The following is an 8,772-nucleotide window of genomic DNA, read 5'->3' as shown; positions in this document are numbered from 1 at the left end:
AGCTGGCCCTGGGCGGCTTCTGTAAAGCATTTCCAATTTTCAAGCTGCTGCTAAGGTCAGAGCTGAGGGGACTCACAGAGTTTTGGCAAGACCAAGGGCCAGCGCCAAGAATGCTGCTTGCATGTGCAATCAATCCCACATGGAAGATGCCTTCCAGACGCCATGATGGGGCTGAGGCTTGCCCAAAGGCCCCATTTGAGAATTATATCAGAAAATTCAGTTACCCCTTATATATTCAAAATGATATGTGATTGTTGAATTTATTTTGTTAATACAGTATATATTGATTTGTTTTATATTGTTCATCAAATGTCAATCATTCACAGTGCCTGGAAGTTTGGTTTGGTTTATTCAAAGCACCCATATTCCTTGATGCCTGAGAGTGGTCAATAAGGGATTAGTTATACTTGCCCCTGTGAGGCTCTGGCTGTGGCCTCTCAGACCCCTGCTCAGGAATCACAGAGTGGGTCTGAGTCCCCAAAGCTGGACTGCACCAGACCTACCCACCTCTCCTGGGAAGAAGTCAGCACTTTCAGAGAACTCCTGGCACAAAAGGAGTTGCAAACATCTAGCATTTTCCCTTGAACTTATTAAAAATGCAGATGCTCAGACCCAATTCCAAACCTGCTATATCAGAATCTGCATTCCAATAAGATCTTCAGGTGATGTGTATGCACATTAAAGTTTTAAAAGCCTGGTCTACCTCCAAAATACATACTTCATCGAAGTGTGAAGTGTATTCATCCTCTCGCCTTTGGGAACTTAATTGCCTGTGGCTCTACTCTGAGTATGTAATAGAGCGAACTGCTCAGTCTCTCTGACTCCATCTTGTTCAAACCTGCTTTGTTTCCATGGCCTTCAGGCTAATAAGTTCTGTTTGGTCTTCCAGATAGATAAGCTAATTATTAGAGGAATTCTGCTTGCGACTTGAGTTTTAGGTCTTGTTTATCAAAGATTTGCAGGAACCTCGTGGACAGACTCACATCAACTATCACAGTCTTCCTCAGACCCCTGTTGGCACCCAGATGTCTGGTGGCCAAACACTTCTTGCCCCTCATATTTCCCCTTCCTTTGACAAAAAAGAAGTCTGAACTCTTAAAAGATTTTTAAAGATTGATTTGAGGATTAGGTCTCCCATTTTATCATTTGGCACCTTCCCAATCAATAAACCTTTCCTTACTCCAAACTCTGACATTTTGAGTTTCAGCCTTTTGAAGCACAGACACACAGACTATGAACTAGTAACAAAGTCAGTGGATAGGACAAAGAGGCCAGGAGAACTAGCAAGACAACCCATGCTAGCATTTTTTCTCACTTCTCTTTTACTCCCTTTTCTTCCTTCCTTTCGCTCGCCCTAACCCCATCTTATCTTCTTTCTCTTCTCCCCATCTCTCTCATCACTAGTCCAGTCCATGTCCTGAATACACCAGGACCCCAGCCCCTTTGCCTCTTTGACTCTGCTAAGATGCCAGGTCATCTAGACGCACATGATTCTCACTGATCAATCAAGAAGCACCAGCAGAACCCAAGCCCTTGCCATACCCTCTGTAAATGAATTGCCCCTTTGTAGAGTCAAAACATAGACAAGACAGCTCGTGAAGGAAACAGTAATGATAAAAATTAAGAAGAAATCAGCCCTTCCAGTCGCTCCATAGACTGCCTCCTGCCTAAGTTTTCATACCTTACTTCTCTCTGTGACACTCGATGCCTGGTCTATGGACTGGGGCCAGTCTGCAAATTGTGGTTACTGTTCCGGAATGAGATAAGTAGAATAATTCAAAGATTTATTGGGAACTTTTCTCGCAATCCAACAGAGCAATTTTAAGTTTGTTTTATATAATCATAAAAAATCGAGGCTCGTGTTTTGTAAGCCTCTTTTAATTTCATTTTCTTAGTTGTTAGCTTTTATTGTAGTCAACAAAAGTATAGCTCCTCAAAGGATTAGAAAGAAAAAAGAAAAAAGAAAAACAGATCCTTCAGCAGATAGGTGAGAAGTCTGAGACATAGAGTGAAGAAATAAAATGAAGGTCACTGTAGCCAAGCTGCTAAATTACTAAAATCAAGTAGTTTGTAGCATGGAAAATTGATATTTTTAATTTTCCAGTCCTGCATCAATGCCTGGACATATATCAAACCTCCAGATAACCTTCTGATTACCCCCTGAAAAACTCACGTATCCTGACTGTCTGGCATTCATCATCCAGACCACCTGGCATCTGATGGATACCCATCCTGGATCAATCCTGTGGCTAAGAATGCAGGACTGATTATTCTCAAGGATGCACTTTTTACTATGAGGCCTTTCTTTCTTCTCTGGAACACTTCTGAGTTTCTGCCTAGCTGTATTCCCATTTGCAAACTCTAAGACTCTTGAATAAATCTTTATCATTTATTTCTAACAAAGCTTCCAGAGTCTTTTTGAGTTCTTTTGACATGTATAGTGTCATGTGTCACTGGATCCAAAGAAAACTCTGCTTTAATTCCCATGTTCACTGGATTCCAACAAGGTAGCTGCTTGAGCCCTTTGTGCTCTGCCATCTCCCCGACCACGGCTCCCAGAGCCCAGTGGTCAGTTCTCTCAGTTTGGAATCTCCTTCCTTCAGTTGAGGTTCAGAACTTTTATTCTTGGGTCCTCTGGCACCAGTTTTTGTAATAGGGTCCCCTCTTCTAAGTGTGTTAAAGAGGTACAACCCCATTCTAAAACACCAGCAGGATTTATGGTCCATCCTGTGCTAAATATTTGTCTCAATGGACTTCTGATAAGAAGACAATTTGGGATTACAGTGGCCACTCTGGATATCTTTCCAGATTTCAAAATTAGTATATTTAAGTGCACAATTAAAGAATCTTAGAAATGTTAAACAAGCTAAATGGGAGGCATTTTGCAGTTGGTATTTAGAGGCCTCTAAGAAATTAAATGATTCAAAGATAGCCTTAACATTTCTCTGGTCTTTTTGTCTGGCCATGACAGCTTTCAGGGGAATTTATCTTTAACATAGGACCCCGTAAAATTTCCCCAAAAGTTTCCTTCTCAGGAACTCTAACTGGTAGTATATATACAAATATATGTGTATATTTGTGTCTTTAAAAAAAATAAAAATAAAATGGGTTGACTTAGCCAAAACAATTTAAAACTCTAATGGCCATTCAGGCAAAACTCCATTTTAAGGACCTTTCCTTAAAGAGAGAATTCTGAACCTCTCTGGGACTATGAATGGAATGCATTCTTTAATTGACCTTTGGAAGCTTCTAAAAGGCAAATAGACTTTTTTAAAAAAACAGCTCTAAAAGGATCCTAAAAGAAACTTTGCTTTAAATTTTTTTACTGTTTCTCCTGCCTGGAACCTGACAAGATATTTGAAAGGATTTAAAACTTTTGAACAGAAATTTGGAAAAATTGAAAGCTACAAATTCAAAGCATGATAGGAATTAAAGATTAATCAATTAATTAATTAATTAATTTAATTAAATAAGCCCCCTCCCCTAAGCTATAAAACTATGTACCCAGAGAGAAAGAAGCAAATTAGGAATGACATCGTTGGACAGATAAATCAACCTATGATGTCATTTAAGTTACAACCCAATTCTTTGGGGAATTGAGAATAACCGTCTTCATCTTACAAAACTTTGCTAAACTAGAAATACAACTCTAGAAGTCATTTGAAGCCTGTTTCTCTTGCCCATCCTCAATTCCTCAGACAAAAAAAAGGAGAGAGAGAGAGAAGGAGGGGGTGGAAAGAGAGAGAGAAGGGTTTTTGTTTTTGTTTGTGTTTTTAAAAAGCACAAATTGTTACTCTGGTTCCAAGTCTCTTTCCCAAGGACAAATATAAATCTTAATTGTCTTCTCCACAAATATTAATAAAAATAGACTCAGCCATCTGAACAAATAAACTTAACTTATTGCAACTGCTATAAATTAGTGGGGTTTTTGCCTTATTGTCCTTGTCTCATGGCTGAAATTTTAGAAACAAAACTGTCAGGTTTCTGGTTGTTTCTGTCGATATATGTGTATATACATCTACCTCTGGAAGATATTATTACAATGTTTGTAAAGAGCTCTGTGTAACTGGCTTAAAATAATTAAGCACTCATATAAAACTTCTCAAAAACAGAATAGAAACTACTCTAAATGCTTTTCAAGATTACACGATCTGGGAAAATACTTGATATTAAAGCTGGTTTGAGGATTCTGGGAAACATGGCAGAGTGAGAGATGTCCTCAGATCTCTTCCCTTGAAACAACAATAAGATGAACATCTGAAAAAGAACAAAAAAACCCACCCAAACTGCACACCAGCACGTCTATGTGTGGGATCTGCACATAAGAGCTACCACAGGTCAGAACCTCAGGTGTCAGGGGTGGGGGGCGGGGATGGACTGGGAGAAATAAAGAAGCTGCCTCTTGAGAACGAGCAGCGAGTTCCCTGAACAGCCCTGCCTGGGAAAGCAGTGAGCTCCCCACGGCCAGCTGGCAGCAGGGCCCAGTCATCAGGGAAGGGCAGAAGGCAGAGGAGCGGGATGGCAAAAAAACAACAGTTAAATTTTACCGAGGCTGAGCCACAGCCCCCAAACCCCAACTGAGAGGGCCCCACCTCCCATACAGAGCGCCAGGGAAATCTGAGCAAACACTGCCAAGACTGTCACTGACACTTACAGGGACTGAAACTGAGGGTAGCGAGCATGATTAAATATCCACAAAAAATAAAAAAGGCATTATTTAGGCTTTGTATAAAGCAGGGATTCAAGAGGCTTAGATGCCACCTACTGGAACCAAAAGAAAAGTGCCTCCTTGGCAGCAGGCTAAAGAGAGACCTTTATATAATAAATCTTCTTTCTGGAAAAACAGCAGAATACACTTCCATTAATGCCCAGGCAAAGAAATAGTCCATTAAACACCGTGGATAACCGAGGTGACAAGGCATCTTAGAAAGAAAGAGAAAAATCTCCAGAAAATAAACTTACAGACATAGAAATGTGTGACTTAAATGACAAAAAATTCAAGATGGTACTTCTGAAAAAACTCACTGAGTTCCAAAATGAGTCATATCGACAATTTCAGGAATCAAAAAAACAACTAGATGAGCAGAACAAGCAGATTGACCCCCTCAAAAAAAAAAAAAAAAAAAAAACAGAACAAAACAAAAAAACACAGAATATATCTTCTGGAAATAAAAAAAACACACACACACTGCAAGAGTTGAAAAATGAAATAGCAAGCTTGGGAAATAGAGTCGACCAAATGGAGGAAAGGATAAGTGATATTGAAGACAGAAATCTAGAAATAAATCAGAAGGAAGAAGAGAGAAACTGAAGAATGAAAAATAATGAAAGAGAAATACAAGAACTGGCTGATACCATCAGGAGAGGAAACGTAAGAATAATGAGCATTATCGAAGGTGAGGAAAAAGAGTGGGGACTAGAAAGCATTTTCCGACAAATAGTGGATGAGAATTTCCCAAATCGAAGGAATGAGCTGGAGCTTGGAATGCAAGAAGTCAACAGGACACTCAATTATCTCAACCCAAAAAAGCCTTCACCAAGAAACACTGTATTAAACTTATCAAAAATCATCGACAAAGATAAAATTCTCAGGGCAGCCAGAGAGAAGAAAACGGTAACTTATAAAAGAAAACTCATTAGATCCTCATCACACTTCTCAGAACAAACCTTACAAGCCAGAAAGAAATGGAATCAAATATTTAAACAATTAAATGAAAGGAACGACCAGCCTAGAATAATGTATCCAGCTAAGCTCTTCTTTAGAAGGAGAAATTAAGACCTTTCCAGACATACAAAAATTGAGGGACTTCTCCACTATGAGGCCTGCACTACAGGAAATAATGAAGGAGGTCAGTTCACCTAAAACAAAATGACAAAAAAAAAAAAAAAAAACCATAATTACAAGTAAAGTGACTATCAGGCAAACAGAAGCAGAGAAGTACAATCCTTACTAAGAACAGGACATTATAAGCTTAATATAAGAAGAGATTTGCTATAGCAAGATAGTAATGAACATTCAGCATACGTAGGGACAATTTGAGACAACAATGACTGAAAAGGGGAGGATTCAAAGATCCAAATTCACAAAGGGGAATGGAGTTAAGGCATGCACAGAAGAAAAGGGACGACTGTATATATATAACTATCTTTTACATATTCGTAATTGTAACCACACACCAAAGGTTCAGAACCAAAGTATATAATATAAAACAAGAAGAACCAGAGGGGAAACCCACAAAAAAACAACCAAAATAAAGAAAACAGAGACACAAGAACAAGGAAGCAATGGAAACACCAAGCTACCAGAAAGCAAAAGATAAAATGGCTATAAGAAGACATCATATTTCGATAATCACCCTAAATGTAAATGGACTGAACTCACCAATAAAAAGGCAGAGTTGCAGAATGAATCAAAAAACAAAACCCAACCATATGCTGCCTCCAGGAGACACATCTCAGTTCCAAAGACAAATACTCAAAGTGAAAGGGTGGAAAATAATATTTCAAGCAAATGGCATTCTGAAGAAAGCAGGAGTAGCGTTACTAACATCGGTCAAAATAGACTTCAAAATAAAAAAGATAAAGAAAGATACGGAGGGACATTTCGTAATGATAAAAGGAATCATGCACCAAGAAGACATAACACTTATTGATATCTATGCTCCCAATCGGGGAGCCCCGAAATATGTAAAGCAATTACTAACAGAACTAAAGGGAGAAACAGACCAAAACACCATTGCAGTAGGGGACCTAAATGCCCCACTGTCGGATATGGACAAATCATCCAAACAGAAAATCAATAAGGAAATAACATCCTTAAATGACACTTGAGACCGACTGGACATAATTGACATATTCAGAGCCTTCCATCCCAAAACAACTGCTTATACATTCTTCTCTAGTGTACATGGAACATTCTCAAGAATCAACCACATATGGGGCACAGAGATAGCCTCAACAAATATAAGAGGATTGAAATCATACCAACCATATACTTGGATCATAATGCTTTGAAACTAGAGATCAACTACAGAAAGAAATCAGAAGACCCACAAATAAATGGAGATTGAACAACATGCTACTGAAGAAAAACTGGGTCAGTAAAGAAATAAAAAGAAAGATCAAGAGATACATAGAAACAAATGATAAAGATAGTACAACATATTAAAACTTTTGAGACATGGCAAAAGCGGTCATAAGAGGAAAGTTCATATCATTACAGGCCTATCTCCAAAAACAGGCACGAGCCCAAATAAACAACCTAACACTTCATCTTAAAAAATTAGAAAAGAAAGAACACATGAGGCCTAACATCAGCAGAAGGAAAGAAATCATCAAAATTATAGCAGAAATAAATGAAATTGAAAACAAAACAAAAAAAAAAAACAACAGAAAAAATAAATACAACAAAGAGCTGGTTCTTTGAAAAGGTTAATAAAATTGACAAACCCCTGGCTAGACTCACTAAAGAAAAAAGAGAAAGGACACAAGTAAACAAATTAGGGATAAAAGAGGGGAAATTATGACTGACATTGCAGAAATACAAAAGATCATGCAAGAATACTATGGAAAAGTATATAATAACAAATTTAATATTCTAGAAGAAATGGAGCAGTACTTAGAAAAATATAACCTTCTTAGATTGAATCAAAAATATCTGGAAAATCTAAATAGACCGATCAGCAGGATGGAAATTGAAACAATCATCAAAAACCTACCAAAAAGTAAAAGTCCAGGACCAGATGGTTTCACCAGTGAATTCTACCAAACATTCGAAGAACATTTAATACCTATTCTCCTCATACTCTTCCAAAAAATCAAAGAAGAAGCAATACTTCTCAACTCATTTTATGAAGCCAATATCACCCTGATACCAAAACCTGGTAAAGATAACACAAAAAAAGAAAACTACAGACCAATATCTCTCATGAACACGGATGCAAAAATCCTAAATAAGATACTAGCGAATGAATACAGCAACATATTAAAAAGATTATACATCACGATCAAGTGGGTTTTATCCCAAGGGCAAAGGGATGGTTCAACATATGCAAATCGGTTAACGAACAAATTAAAAAATAAAAATCATATGATCATATCAATAGATGCAGAAAAAGCCTTCAACAAGATACAGCACCCATTTATGATCAAATCACTTCACAAAATCAGTATAGAAGGAAAGTACCTTAACATAATAAAGGCCATCTATGACAAACTCTCAGCCAAACTTACACTTAATAGTGAAAAACTAAAACCCTTCTCTCTAAGATCAGGAACAAGGCAAGGCTGTCCCCTATTGCCACTCTTATTCAATATAACATTGAAGGTCCTAGCAAGTGCAATCAGGCAAGAGAAAGATATAAAAGGCATCCAAATAGGAAACGAAGAAGTCAAACTGCCACTATTTGCAGATGACATGATTCTCTATATAGAAAACCCTAAAGATGTCACAAGAACACTACCAGAAACCATAAGCAAATACAGTAAAGTTTATAGATACAAAATCAACATTCGAAAATCTAATAATGAAGTGTCAGAAAAAGAAGTAGAAAAAATAATTCCTTTTGCAATTGCACAAAAAAGAATAAAATACCTCGGAATAAATTTAACGAAACGTGAAGGACCTATATAATGAAAACTACAAGATCCTATTAAAAGAAATCAAAGAAGATACAAAGAAATGGAAAGATATTCTGTGTTCTTGGATTGGAAGAATCAACATAGTTAAAAAGACCACATTACCTAAAGCACTATACAGATTTAATGCAATCC

The sequence above is a fragment of the Pteropus vampyrus genome, unplaced genomic scaffold (assembly GCF_000151845.1).
Source record: "Pteropus vampyrus isolate Shadow unplaced genomic scaffold, Pvam_2.0 Scaffold217, whole genome shotgun sequence".
Taxonomy (NCBI): domain Eukaryota; kingdom Metazoa; phylum Chordata; class Mammalia; order Chiroptera; family Pteropodidae; genus Pteropus; species Pteropus vampyrus.
The sequence above is the reverse complement of the archived record's forward strand: the minus strand, read 5'-3'. Positions refer to the sequence as shown.